Consider the following 14,810-nt stretch of genomic DNA (forward strand, 5'->3'; position numbering starts at 1 on the left):
TGCAAATCATATTTAACAATGGATGTTTATATTTATAATTTTCTATTTAAAAACAATTCGTATACATAATAAATTTAAGCAAATTTAAAATACTGCTTAAAAGAAATTATTAAAAATCATTGTTTTCATTGAAATATTTAATATTTGTATTTGTGTTAAATTGCTTTTGCCACAAAATTTAGATAAAATTTTTATTTGCATTTTGCATAAAAGAAAAACAAATAAAATTATTTTTTTTTTTTATTTTCAAAAGAAATTCTTAGAATTCTTACTTAAGTCATGGCATAAATTTATACATTTCACTTCCACAACAAAAAATATTGTTGTTGTTGCTAATTTGTATTTATAAAAAAATTTACATGTCTACCATTTTGACAGCTACTTGTATGAGAGAGAGAGTGCTGCTTATCAATCGTGTTAGATAGTTGGGCTCTCTGAGGTGCTATTTTATTTATTCATAAGTAGATTCTTAAATATATTATTGTCATTATTAGAATTGAGTGTAGTGTGTAGGCTTTTTGTATTTTCTTGGTTTATGTTTAAGATAAAATGAGTATCTTTGAGTATGTATAAAATGAAAATATAATGTGGGGTTTTTAAGTTATAAAAACGCTTTTAAATTAATTTATTTTGCGATATTATTGTAAAAATATTGTAAATACAAATTTTTAAGCCAGGCAGTGTAGTTTTGTTCGTTGTCTGCCAGTAAGAAGCAGTTTTCTAGCCAGGGTTTTGTCATGCTTTGTTAATCTTTGATGCCTTTTTTGACAGACTCGACCTCTAAATCACGATGAAGATCATTATTTCGATCGTACCACGGCGCATTTTTCTTAAAACTTTACTTTGAAAAGTTTCAATGCCTGTTCCACGATGTCGAAAGAAAAATGAGTCGAAAGGTTATGAAAAACACTCAGTTCAAATTTGTTCTAATAATTTTTCTTTCGACATCATGAAACAGGCCTTCAGTGTGATTAATTGATGAGTACTTTCTTTTAATTAATTGTTAAAAAAAATCAGTAACAGTACAAATTATACAGGACAACAAAATCAAAAAAAAAATTGGAGGTTTTTAAACCACTACACATTTTGATATATTGTGGTACATACATGGTCCAAATTTTAAATTCTATGGAGAGGTTTTTTTTAAAAAAAAAAATTTTAAGTAAAATTATAATTTTTTTTAGACATTTCTCCACATAATTAATGATAACTCAAAAACGGTTAGTCCGATATTATTAAAATAAACATAGAAAATTGGGATCTATATAACCTTTAATCCGCTTATATATTGAGTTTCAATTGGCTCAGTAGTTTCGGAGTTATAATAACAAATTTAAGAAAAAAATATATTTTTTACGTGAAAATAATTTTTTTTTGTTTTAAAAAAATCATGAAAAATTGAAAGCGGCAGCTATTGTTCAGGTATATTGCTTTATCGCAAAACCACATATAATGGCAACAAAATGAGATATCGATCATAAAAATCTATTTATTCTTTTCGAATTTATTCACAATTAAGTGAATTCGCTCATTTTCACAAAATTTTAGTTTTTTGTTTGATATACAAAGAATTGAGTAGGTAGTGTTCTTCTTTTGAATGATTGTATTTCGAAAACGTTTTCCCCATGCAATATACTAATTTTCATTTATATATTGCGTTTCAATGGGCTCAGTAGTTTCGGAGTTATAATAACAAATTTAAGCAAAAAAATATTTTTTATGTGAACAAATTTTTATTTTTTTTGTTTTAAAAAAAATCATGAAAAATCGAAAACGGCAGCTATTATTCAGGTTTATTGTTTTATCGCAAAGCCACATATAATAGCAACAAAATTAGATATCGATCGTAAAAATCGACTGATTCTTTTCGAATTTATACACAATTAAGTGAATTCGCTCATTTTCAAAAAATTTTAGTGTTTTGTTTGATATACAAAAAATTTAGTAGGTAGTGTTCTTCTTTTGAATGATTGTATTTCGAAAACGTTTTCCCCATGCAATGTACTAATTTTCATTTATATATTGCTTTTCAATCGGCTCAGTACTTTCGGAGTTATAATAACAAATTGAAGCAAAAAATATATTTTTTACTTGAAAATTGATTTTTTTTTTGTTTTAAAAAAATCATGAAAAATCGAAAGCGGCAGCTATTGTTTAGGTTTATTGCTTTATCGCAAAGCCACATATAATGGCAACAAAATGAGATATCGTTAATACAAATCGGTTGATTGTTTTCGAATTTATTCACAATTAAGTGAATTCGCTCATTTTCACAAAATTTTAGTTTTTTGTTTGAAAAAAAAAATTTGAGTAGGTGGTGTACTTCTTTTGAATGATTGTATTTCAAAAACGTTTTCCCCATGCAATGTACTAATTTTCATTCATATATTGATTTTCAATCGGCTCAGTACTTTCGGAGTTATAATAACAAATTTAAGCAAAAAAATATTTTTTATGTGAAAATTGATTTTTTTTGTTTTAAAAAAATCATGAATTGTTCAGGTTTATTATTTTATCGCAAAGCCACATATAGTAGCAAGAAAATGAGTTACCGATCATAAAAATCGATTGATTCTTTTCAAATTTATTCGTAATTAAGTGAATTCGCCCATATTCACAAAATTTTAGTTTTTTGTTTGATATACAAAAAATTGAGTAGTTAAGGCTCTGCTTTCGATTGATTGAATTTCAAAAACATTTTCCCCATACAACGTACTAATTTTCACTTATATATTGCGTTTAAATGGTCACAGTATTTATAATAACAAATTGAAGCAAAAAATATATTTTTAACGTGAAAATAGATTTTTTTTGTTTTAAAAAAATCATGAAAAATCGAAAACGGCAGAAATTGTTCAGATTTATTGCTTTATCGCAAAGCCACATGTAAAATTAACAAAATGAGATATCGATCATAAAAATCTATTGATTATTTTCGAATTTATTCACAATTAAGTGAATTCGCTCATTTTTAATTTTTCTATTCATAGAATCGAAAAATTGTACCATGTTTGTACTTAGTTAGCCATGATGCATCAAATCTATATAGTGGTTACTCTAACCTTTTTCTTGTTGATGTCTTGTGTTATTGGAACGTTTCTGATTCGCATTAAGTTCGAGTTTTAATTAAAGCTTCTTACAATTTTAGCAAGTTTAAGACCTTCAGAAGTTGACATCACTGTTGTTTGAAACAGCATGAGCAAAGTAAAAGCAAAACAACAACAAAATACTAGCAAAACAAATCAAATGAAAATACAATTGTAATTATTTGCATTGTTGTTGTTCTTTTCTATCATAATAATAGATTCAATACAATTATTTAACTGTAAACCACTACTTACAAACAAAACAATATGAGTAAACAAGAGCTCTTTTTCTCACTCGCTCGCTCTCTCTCTAAAAACGGTTTTTCTATTTTATAACACTCATACGTATGTAGAACTGTAAATACATGTGAGTATTTGCCAAGTAATTGAGTGTGTGTTGTTGAATTTCTATTATTATTTTGACGTTTGCATCATTTGATTTTAGCGTTTATTTCAATTTCTCGAGCCAAGTGGCTGGTGGACTTTTGCGATTTTGCAAATGATTGAATCAAAACGAAATTAAACGAACGAGCGAACGAACGTCAAGCAGCAGGCAACGTGTGTGTTGTATTTAAATAATAAATAAATAAAAGAAAAAGACGCCGGAATTTTTGTTAAATATTTAAATAAATTTCTTTAAACTAAAATTTAAAAACGAAAAAAAACGAGTTTAAAAACGTGAAACTATACAAAAAAGAAATATAGTGAAGCTAAAAAAATTTAAATAAATTTATAATTAAAATAAAAGCTTAAATAATAGCTATTAAATTCAACTCAAATAACAATTAAATTGTTAATTTAACGAAACGAAACCAAAAAAAAAATATACATAAATTTAAAACAAATCTAAACGATTTATCTAATTGTTAATTTTAACAAATAAATCTTTAAAAATAAATTAATATTAATTAAACAAAAAACCACGAAAATATTTAACAATTTTAAAATAAAGGTATTAAAAACGGAGTAAACAATAAATATAATTATTTAATGGCAACAATTAATTTAAAAAAAAATTAAAATAAAACTTGTTAGAATTCGAAAAAAAAAATCCTAAAATCTTTAAAAAAAACTTATTCTGATGAATATTTTAAACGACTTAATCAAAATTGATTTGTTGTGTCATTATTTATTTGCAAAAAAAAAAAATAATAATAAAATGCGGCAAAAAAAACTAATAAAATAAATATTAAAAGATATTTTTATAAACACTATCAGAGGAAAGATGCTGACGAATAGCACATATAATAAAAACAGTTATTCAAAAGAATTAAATCTTAAATTATGTTTAAAGGGAACTAGATTTTTGTATAGATACTTTTTCATTGAAATTTAAATGCGTAATTTTGTGAATTTCTAACTAAATTAGAGTAATTTTTAAGATTTTGAGAAAAATTGTTTCGTAATTTTCTATATTTTCAAATTTTGAAAAAATAAGCTTATTTTCCTAATTTAATTCAAGACAATCTAAAAGATTTTAATATTAGCTGCTGAAAAATGCAACAATTAATTGACTTCGATCGTGGAAAAACTAAAAAAAAACTTGAAAATGTTTATTTTTTATTTCAATTACAATTGAGGCCATCAGCGCAAAAGTGGTGTAACCCACAATTTTTTTTTGTTTGCTGTTCTGGTGTTGCAAACAGTCCTTACATTACCAATATCAATACAAAAGTGGGTTAAGCTACATTTTGGTATTCAAAAGCAGATGGAGCTGAAAAAATCATTTTTGCACAGAGCATAATATAACAAAGTAATAGAGCAAAAGTGGTGTATGTTGAATATAACACTAAATAAACAGTTTGGGGTTACACCACTTTTTCACTGATCCCCAAGTTCTATTAACCAAATATATACTGAAAGGCATAGACTGATCTAATAGCTTTATTAGTGGTGTTGGACAAATTACTAGTCCAAGTGAGGGTCCTGTCAAATCTAAACCCAAGATTATTTATCTTTTTAAGAGGTATTGCAACATGTGTCCGAACGTTGTCATGATGGAATATTACTGTTTCATTACTGTACAGGATCCTGTGATGGTCTAGTCAGATTTCAGCAGCTCAAAATGGATAGGACCCTTTTACTCCCACCAAATACAGAACATTACCTTAGCGCCATAGATTTTTATACCCTTCACCTTCGTGAGAAGGGTATATATAAGTTTGTCATTCCGTTTGTAAAATCTACATTTTTCATTTCCGACCCTATAAAGTATATATATTCTGGATCCTTATAGATAGCGGAGTCGATTAAGCCATGTCCGTCTGTCTGTCCGTCTGTCTGTTGAAATCAATTTTCTGAAGAAACCAGATATCTTCGGGATCAAAATCTTCAATAATTCTGTCAGACATGCTTTCGAGAAGTTTGCTATTTAAAATCAGCAAAATCGGCCCACAAATGGCTGAGATATGAGGGAAAAACCAGGACAACCTCGATTTTTTACCTATTTTTTTACCTATGTATATCTGGATTACTAAGACATTAACATAGACAATATGGATATCTAATGATAGATATTTCGAAGACATTTGCAACGACGTATATAAGACCATAGTAAGTTGGACCTACAATGGGTCAAAATCGGAAAAAAAATTTTGAACCCGAATTTTTTATTTTTCACCAAAAAAAATTGAAATTTTTTTTTTCCAAAAAAACAACTTTGGATAAAAAAATAAATTTTGTTTACCTAAAAATATTTAAAATTTTTGTTTGGAAGAATAATTTGGTGAAGGGTCTAGCACGAATCTAGCACTCTTACTTGTTGTCTTTGGTATCGATTCGGCTGTTTGGTCGGTCTTCACATACGATCTCTTACGTTGCGGGTTAACGTAATAGATCCATTTTCCATCGCAAGTAATGATTCAGTTCAGTGATTCATTATTTCCTTTTATAGCGTTCAAGCAGCATTTCAGACATAAAAAAGGTCTCTCGGCTTCAATTCGAATGCTATCCAATTTACCTGCTTTTGCATGAATCCTGCTGTTCGCAAACGTTTTAAAATTGCTACTTGAGTAGTTCCCAATTATTTTGCAAGCTCTTGTTGAGTTTGATAACAATCTTCATGGAGTAATGCCTCTAATTCATGGTCTTCACACTTTTTTGGCTGGTCTAGGCAATCTTTGTCGTCCGTTTCAAAATAATCACTTCTGAAACAAACAAACCATCTCTCGTACGTTGAATTTTTTTTCAAAATTTAAAAAAAAATATTTTCTAGTAAAAAAAATTTTAGGAAAAAAATTTTATTTTAATTTTGAAAAAAAAGATGTAATTCATTAGTGAAAAAAAATTTTGGGTGAAAAAAAATTCGGACCCCGATTTTGACATTTTGTAGGTCCGACTTAATATGTCGTTGCAAAGGTCTTTGAAATATCTAACATTAGATATCCATATTGTCTCTATTAATAACTTAGTAATGCAGATATAAATCAAAAATAGGTAAAAAATCGAGATTGTCCCGGTTTTTTCTTTATATCTCAGCTATTTTTGGGCCGATTTTCTCGATTTTAAATAGCAATCGAACCGGGTCTATGGCGGATAGATTGATGTATGAATCATGTATGTAAGTTATTTGGGCGCTACGAAAAGTTGATTTCAACATACAGGCGGACTTGGCTATATCAACTTATCAATCTATAACGGTCGCAAATGAAAAATGTAGAAATTACAAACGGAATGACAAACTTATATATACCCTTGCCACTTTATAAATTACTTTGAACAGATGCTAAAGCCACCAAAATGTTTCATTTATATTAGAATTTAGGTGGAGCGTTTTCTTTTGCTACACAATAGCAATTTTTGAACATTCATATCTATAAACTTCACCATTTATTGTACCAGAAGAAAAACATGTTTTGATTTTCTTGCTCTAGAACAAATTCCTTATCAAACTATATACTTTTTATATCCACCATCAAAAAAGATGATTGATTTTGTCATTCCGTTTGTAACATCGAAATATTGGTCATAGAACAAACAATTGTATATATCCTGGGTCCGCCTAGCTGGCTGAAATTTTCCAATACAATGGGCACTATCGATCTATGATTTCACCTATCCCAATCCAGTCACAATACGGTTTGAGTAGTCATAAATATTGTTAAATTTTTACCTTTTAAAAACGGTGGATTATTTTCTTTAAATAAACCGTTTACTTTTGATTGCAAATAAAAGCAGTTTAGTATTTATTTATTTATTCAAATATATACAAGATCAGTTTAAATATGTCACTCTAAGGGCCATTATTACAACTTGCCGATATAGTTAAAGTTACCTTTTTCTATTGCTTAAAGTTACCTTTAACTATAACGGCAAGTTGTAATAATGGCCCTAAGTGTTTTAATACACACACTTATTATTACACAGTCTATACACAGAGAAAACAGATTCGTGATAGCAACCGAATTTGTTGCCAATCGAATGATTCTGTCTTAGTGACCGAATTTTACAGTTGTGGCTACAATATTTTGGAAGGGGCAACTAAAGTTTGGTTGCTTCAACTGAAATTCATCTTTATCAAATGACTTTCCGTTGTTAGAACTGAAAAATTCTATGTGTGCAACCGAATCATTCGATTGGCAACAAATTCGGTTGCTATCACGAATCTGTTTTCTCTGTGTATATATAAAAATGAAATGGTCCATGTATGTAATGTCATCACGTGAGAACGGCTGGAGCAAATTTTTTTTTTATTCGATTCAAAATTTTCAGGAGATGGTTTGTAAAGAAACAAAAATTAAAAAGTACGGCTAAAGCCGGCTTTTTGAGTCCAGTCAACTATAATAAAAAAAAGCCCCTAAAGTATGCAGTACAAATTTAGATATTTTATTTGCAAATAAATAAGAACAGGAAGGGTTGGAGAAACTAGACGAACTAACATTTACCTACCGGGCGGTCAATTAGTTTATAATAAACAAGAATACACTGGCAATGCAGTTGATGTGAGCTCTAAAAGCGCCTATGATCAACTAACTAACTGCAACCGCTGCCACTATTTATATACAGTGCCATCTTCCAGCGGTTTCTTAAATTATCTTAACGGACAAAACTAGAATGTTCGAATTCTAGAGCTTTTAGCAGCTTTAATATTAATGTTATATCAGAAAAATATGATGGTGGGTATCAAAGATTCGAATATAACATTCTTATTCGTTGATATTTTTATTCATTCTTCATAGTACTTTTGCTGGTTATCCCTATTATTGTATTAAAGTGTTTTAAAAAACGCTATATAAACCACACTGTTATCGATCAGCCATAAAAAACACAAATTAGACGCTGTTAAACAAACATCTTCTCTAGTATTTTCCGGTAACTCAAAAGCTGGCATTGTATTGTTCTGTTCCTCTATAGAAATCTTTCTAATTAAGACACTTGAAATGTTCTTATAAATGTTTATAAATTACAATAATTAGTAAACAACAAACAGATTTATACAACCACTTAAAAATGCAAAGAAAAAAAAATTACAAATTTAAATAGCTAAATAGAAATCAAAACAATTGATTTAAAACGACACAAAAAAATACTTTAAAAGAAGGCAACAAATGCAAATAAAACAAATATTTATATGATAAAAAGAAGGAATTAATTTTAAAGAAAATATGAAAAAATAACAAAAAATAATTAAAATTATCTTTAAGTACTTAAAGCTAACCATATAAAACAGCAAAAAAAAAAAAACAAACAGACAGACAGAAATTTAAAATAAAAAACTGTTTAACAGAGAGATAGATACAACGCATACATTTGCACACCTTTTGAATTGAATTGAAACAATTTTTTAAAAAAAAAAAACAAATTGAAATGATAGAACGAACCAACGTAAGAAAGAAATATACAAAACACAAAAAAACCCCACTGAACATAAAAATGTTTCTCTAAATTAGTTGGAAATTCACATTGAAAGCGTTTAAACCTATAGATCGATGCTATAGGAGAAAAGGGTTTTAGAAAAGCATAAACAAATACATTTCAAGTGGATTTAAAAACCGGGAATTAAAAAAATTTATATTTAAATTCTCTTTTTTTAAATTTGTTTAACACAAAAAAGAGTTTTCTAGATTTAAAGATAACACAACAAAACGCCTTAACAAAATAAGAGAATTAAACAAAAAAGTTAACTAAACAAAGCAACAGAAATTATTAATAATTAATTATAAAAAAATCTACATAAAATACCTCTTTAAAAGTATACAAATTTAGTTAAATAATACCTCAACCAAAAAAAGACATATAAATTAAGAATTATTTATTAAACAAAAACAAACCAGCCTTAAAAGAATTCTTTTTAATGCTAATTAATGGAAAATTGTGTACAAAAAAAGTTATAAAGTGTTTTAAAATCAAATCTTCAATAACAAAAAACGTCAGTATTTTCTAATCGAAAACAAGGAAATCTAAACACGCCAAATATAAAACCAAATAGAAAACTTAAAAAAGGAATTAAACAACTGCTAACCAGGTTAGTTTTTATTTAAGAATATTAACATTATAATACAACACAGTTCTAAGAATTATTATTTTAAATGTTAAACGCCCACAAATTTTATTTATTTGCTAAAATGTCATGCAATTTTTTTGGTCATGTCAAGGCACCAAATATAGTGTTAGTTTCTGTAGTGAGATTCATCACAAAAATTATGATTTTCTGATTAATTTTTAAGCGAAATTGTAGAGCTCATGTTAAGAACTCTGTTAAGCTGGACAAATGTTTGCTAAAGCCACAAAAATATTTCATTTACTTTAACTAGCTACACAGAGAAAACAGATTCGTGATAGCAACCGATTTTGATGTCAATCGAATGATTCGGTTGCACACATAGAATTTTTCGGTTCTATCAACAGAAAGTCAGTTGATAAAGAAGAATTTCGGTTAAAGCAACCAAACTCTTGTTACCCCTTCTATAATATTGTAAACACAACTGTAAAATTCGGTTACTAAGGTAGAATCATTCGATTAACAACAAATTCGGTTGCTATCACGAACAGTGTTTAAAAAACTAGACTACAAGTAGCAGTAGCAACGAAAAAACACAAGTAGTCTAGTTAAAAAATTAATAAAAACTCGGAGTCAATAATTACTACTACTACTGCTACCTTCACATTTTGGTAGCAGTAGTTTTAGTAGTACTAATAAAAGAAAAATTTAAAAGTAGCAGAGTAATTTATTTTCTATTGCTACCTTAAAAAAGAAAAAGTTTTGATGTAGCAGTCATTAGTTTTTTATTAATTCTGCTACTTTTAAAATTAGTAGTAATAGAAGTAGCAGTTGAGGTAGTAGAAGAAGTAGCAGTTAAGTAGCAGTTGAAGTAGCAGCTAAGTAGCAGTTGAGGTAGCAATAAAATAAGTCAAAAATAAAAATCTTCAGCCAAAAAAGTATATTATGTGTTGTTGTTGTGAATGTATATTTGTGTAAGTTGGTCGTGTTGTAAACAAAAGTTCGGTTTTTTTGTTATACACACAGAAAACACGATCTTTCTGTTAGCAACACGAACATCTGAGACGAATAAAAACGAATAATTCTTTCAAACTCTCTCAAAACAAAAACAACACACAGAGTTTAATTCTGTCAATTTTGGTGTTATGACTGTAGATTTTGTTTGACTACTTTTATTGCTACCTTAACTGCTGCATCAACTGCTACTTTACTGCTACCTTAAAAATTAAAACTCGATATAGAGCAGTAGCAATGATTTGTATTTTTATGCTACTACTCCATTTACAATTCATGTTTTATTACTACTGCTCTGTTAAGAGTTTTATATTTTGAAGGTAGCAGTAGTTTTAAAAAAACAAGAAAACGAAAAAAGACAAATGCTACTGCTACCGCTACATACATTTTTTTGAAGCAGTAGTTGTAGCAACAGTTAAAAATTTGTTAGTTATCGTAGCTTTTTAAACACTGATTCACGAATCGATATTCTCTGTGTATGGATTCCGGGCCAAAAGAACTGCTCATCAGGACAATTTAGGAAAAAAAAATGCAGATTTTTTTAAATTTTTTAGCTTTTATTTTGAAACATTTGTACACTATAAATTTACTCAAAGTATTGATCATTGGTAGCCATGACCTCTTCTCATCTTTTTGGCAACATATTGATTCCGAGCCAAAAGAACTGCTTATCTTTTGAGGCCAACAACGAATCAAGTCAATTTCGAATACTCTGTTCCAAAGTGAATCGTATCCCAGACAGAGTGTTTTGCATCGATTGAAACAAATAGTAGTCGAACGGGGCATGGTCTGGACTATAAGGCGGGTGAGGCAAAACTTCACAATCATTTCATTCCAAATACTTTTCAACAGGTTTCGCAACATGTGGCCGAGCATTCTCATGATGGAATATTACTTTTTGTGGCTGGCCGTTTTTCGGCCAATGCTCGCTTCAAACGAATCAGTTGCATTCGGTACAGGTTTCAGATTTCAGCAGCTCATAATAGATAGAACCCTTTTGCTCCCACCAAATAGAGAGCCATGGATATTTGGCTGGTTGGCCGGGCTTCATATCTCTTAGGCTTCGGGTTATCGTAATGGATTAATTTTTCAACGCAAGTAATGATTCGGTGCAAGTGATGATTATATTTTATAGCGTTCAAGCATCATTTCGGATATGTAAATTCGTCGTTCAAGTCTCTCGGCTTCAATTCGTATTTGGATGAATCCCGCTGCTCACAAACGTTATGATATTGCTACATGAGTAGCTACCAATGATTTTGCAAGGTATTATTGAGTTTTACAACAATCTTCATGGAGTAATGCCTCCAATTCTGGGTCTCCAAACTTTTTTGGCTGGCCTGGGCGATCTTTGTCTTCCGTGTCAAAATCACCACTTCGGAACCGCACATTTAAACCGATGGAAAACATTCACCATAAGCTCTGATGAACAATCGTTGTCTTTCAGGGACCCTTTTTTTCAAATTAAAGAAGTAAAGCAAAACTTCCCGCATATGACGCTTTGTTGGCACAAAATTCGATATTTTCGAATCAAAAAGATTCAAAAGATACGCCATCTATTGTTAATCCCGCTTTTTTTAAGTCATACATCCAATAGAAAATTCAAAACCTACCATTAGAGGAAGAAAAAAGTACCATTTACTCTCTCTTTATAGTACCTTAATACCTTGAACCACCATATCCCGAATTTTTACTTCACTCAGAACTCTATATCAGCTAAGTTTTATGTCGATAAGTTAAATAATTTAAAATCTTAAAAAAGTACCATTCGGAGAAAAAGTACCAATTTCTGTTTTCCCTCTTAAAGAACCATCAAGTTTGAAATATCAAAATACTGCATTTTGGCAAATTTTTTTTGACCCAGAAAAGCCTGTTTTCATGTGCTTAAGAAAAACATATGTTTAAAAAAGGTACCAAATTAATTACCCGGATTTGAAGCAATCTAATTCCAAAGAATAACTTGTTAGCTAATTTTTGTATGACTGGAGGAACCAATGTTTCAAATTTCTATCAAAATTGGCTTAATAATTTTGAATAAAATGTATTTTGCCTCTTTTTACCCCTTTTTGGTACTTTTTTGTCCATATTGAGTTTCTACGTTATATTCAAATAGATTTTAGTGTCATAGTGAGTGCTCATAATAAGTTATTCATATGTCTATGTCAAAAATATATTTTATGAAAAAAGTACCAATAATTCATACCATTTTTACCCCTTAAGATATCGAATTTCCAAAAAGTACCAAATTCATATTTGGTATTTTTTAAGATGAATAGAATGCGATTTAGAATTTATTTCTATGTTTATTGATTCAAAAGCTACATATGATTCAAAAAAGTACCAAAATATAGTTTTTACCCATTTTCTCTCCCAAAATGTTTGAATTTCAAAGAAGTACCAAACACCAGTCCACTTTTTTTCATGTAAATGGAGATGTATTTTTTAGCTGTATTAGTTTAGAGGATATAAGGTTACCGAATTTACCCGTTTTTACCCCCTAAACCTTAGAATTTCCTGAGTGGATCTACAGAAAGCATCAAAAGTGAATAAACACCAGTGAATTTTTTGTTTTTATACCCTTCAACTTCGTTAGAAGGGTATATATAAGTTTGTCATTCCGTTTGTAATTTCTACATTTTTCATTTCCGACCCTATAAAGTATATATATTCTGGATCCTTATAGATAGCGGAGACGATTAAGCCATGTCCGTCTGTCTGTCTGTTGAAATCAATTTTCTGGAGACCCCAGATATCTTCGGGAACCAAATCTTCAATAATTCTGTCAGACATGCTTTCGAGAATTTTGCTATTTAAAATCAGTAAAATCGGTCCACAAATGGCTGAGATATGAGGAAAAAACCAAGACAACCTCGATTTTTGACCTATTTTTGACCTATATCTGGATTACTAAGACATTAATATAGATATAGATAGATATTTCAAAGACATTTGCAACGACGTATATAAGACCATAGTAAGTTGGACCTGCAATGGGTCAAAATCGGAAAAAAAAATTTAACCCGAATTTTTTTTTCACAAAAAAAATTTAAAAAACAAAAAAAAAATTTTTAAATTTAAAAAAAAAAAAAATGTAAATATAAAAAAAAAAAAATTTTAAATAACAATCGAAAAAATTTTTTTTACAAAAAATGAAAAAAACAATGCAAAAAAAATAAAATCTTGTTACCTAAAAATATTTAAAATTTTGAAGTATAATTTGGTGAAGGGTATATAAAATTCGGCACAGCCGAATATAGCACTCTTACTTGTTTTTTTTAAGATCATGAAAATCATTATAGTCCATCTTAAATCTTTTGTTATCCCGCATCCGAATCTATTATTCAGCCTAATCTTCAACAAACCGAAACATTTAAATTCTAATCAATGGATAGATTTTAGGCTTTCTGTACATAAGGAGAGGGGTGTAGGTTTCCCAATTTCCATGTCTCTACTTAGAGTCATTTGGGCTGGGCGATGTTGAATCAGTCAGTCACTCAGTAACGTTATTATTTTACATGTCTACTCACTGTATTACCCAGTAATGAAGAATGTCTAACTATGATTTTCAATTATTTTTTAATCTACTGTAAAGTTTATTACCAGATGTTTGCTAAAACCAACAAATGGATTAATTCATATAAGAAGTTTGCTAAAGCCTACTCACTACCTCCTGCATTACTTAGTAATGAGTGCTTGTAATTTCCTTCACTATTGTAAAGTAAACAGATTTTTAACTTCCTGTAAACAGCTTTGTAAATATGACCAAATATTTATAATCGAATTACACACAAGTTCTTGCTAATGTCTACTCACTACTTCCTGCATTACTTAGTAATGAGTGCATGTTAGTTCATTCTCTAGTGGAAAGTTAATAGATGATCAAATGCTAAAGCCACCACTACAATTATCTAGCAAAAACTTGTTGCTAAAGTCAACTCATTACCTCCTTCATTACTCAGTAATGTGTGCTCGTTATTTCTTGCATTACTTTTAAGTTCATTCGTTTACACTATATTTTTGACCAGTTTTACTGTTTTTAAAAACTTGTTGCTAATGCCTACTCACTACCTGCTGCATTACCCAGTAATGAGCACATGGTTATTTCCACTTTAGTGTAAAGAAAAAAATAATTGCTAACGCCTACTCTCTACATCCTGCATTACTTTGTAAGGACAGCTTGTCAGTTCCTGCAATACTGTTAATTAAAACAATAAAGCATTATTTTTTAACATCCTGTAAGCTCTTTTATAATCTAGTATTTATTTAAAAAC

General features: G+C 29.1%; 1 protein-coding gene across 10 annotated transcripts in view; it reads left to right on the forward strand.

The window, feature by feature from the left end:
* Nucleotides 1-14,810, forward strand: part of Sarm (sterile alpha and armadillo motif) — a 199,581-nt gene that overhangs the window by 136,080 nt on the left and 48,691 nt on the right. The window contains exon 1 of one of the 10 annotated variants that reach the window (XM_065502928.1): nucleotides 9,170-9,549. The exons of the other annotated variants lie outside the window; for them this stretch is intronic. The gene's annotated coding sequence lies outside the window, so the exon portion shown is untranslated. Of the gene's footprint in view, nucleotides 1-9,169; nucleotides 9,550-14,810 lie in introns of those variants that run through there. 10 annotated transcript variants of the gene reach the window in all.

The sequence above is a fragment of the Calliphora vicina genome, chromosome 3 (assembly GCF_958450345.1).
Source record: "Calliphora vicina chromosome 3, idCalVici1.1, whole genome shotgun sequence".
NCBI lineage: Eukaryota > Metazoa > Arthropoda > Insecta > Diptera > Calliphoridae > Calliphora > Calliphora vicina.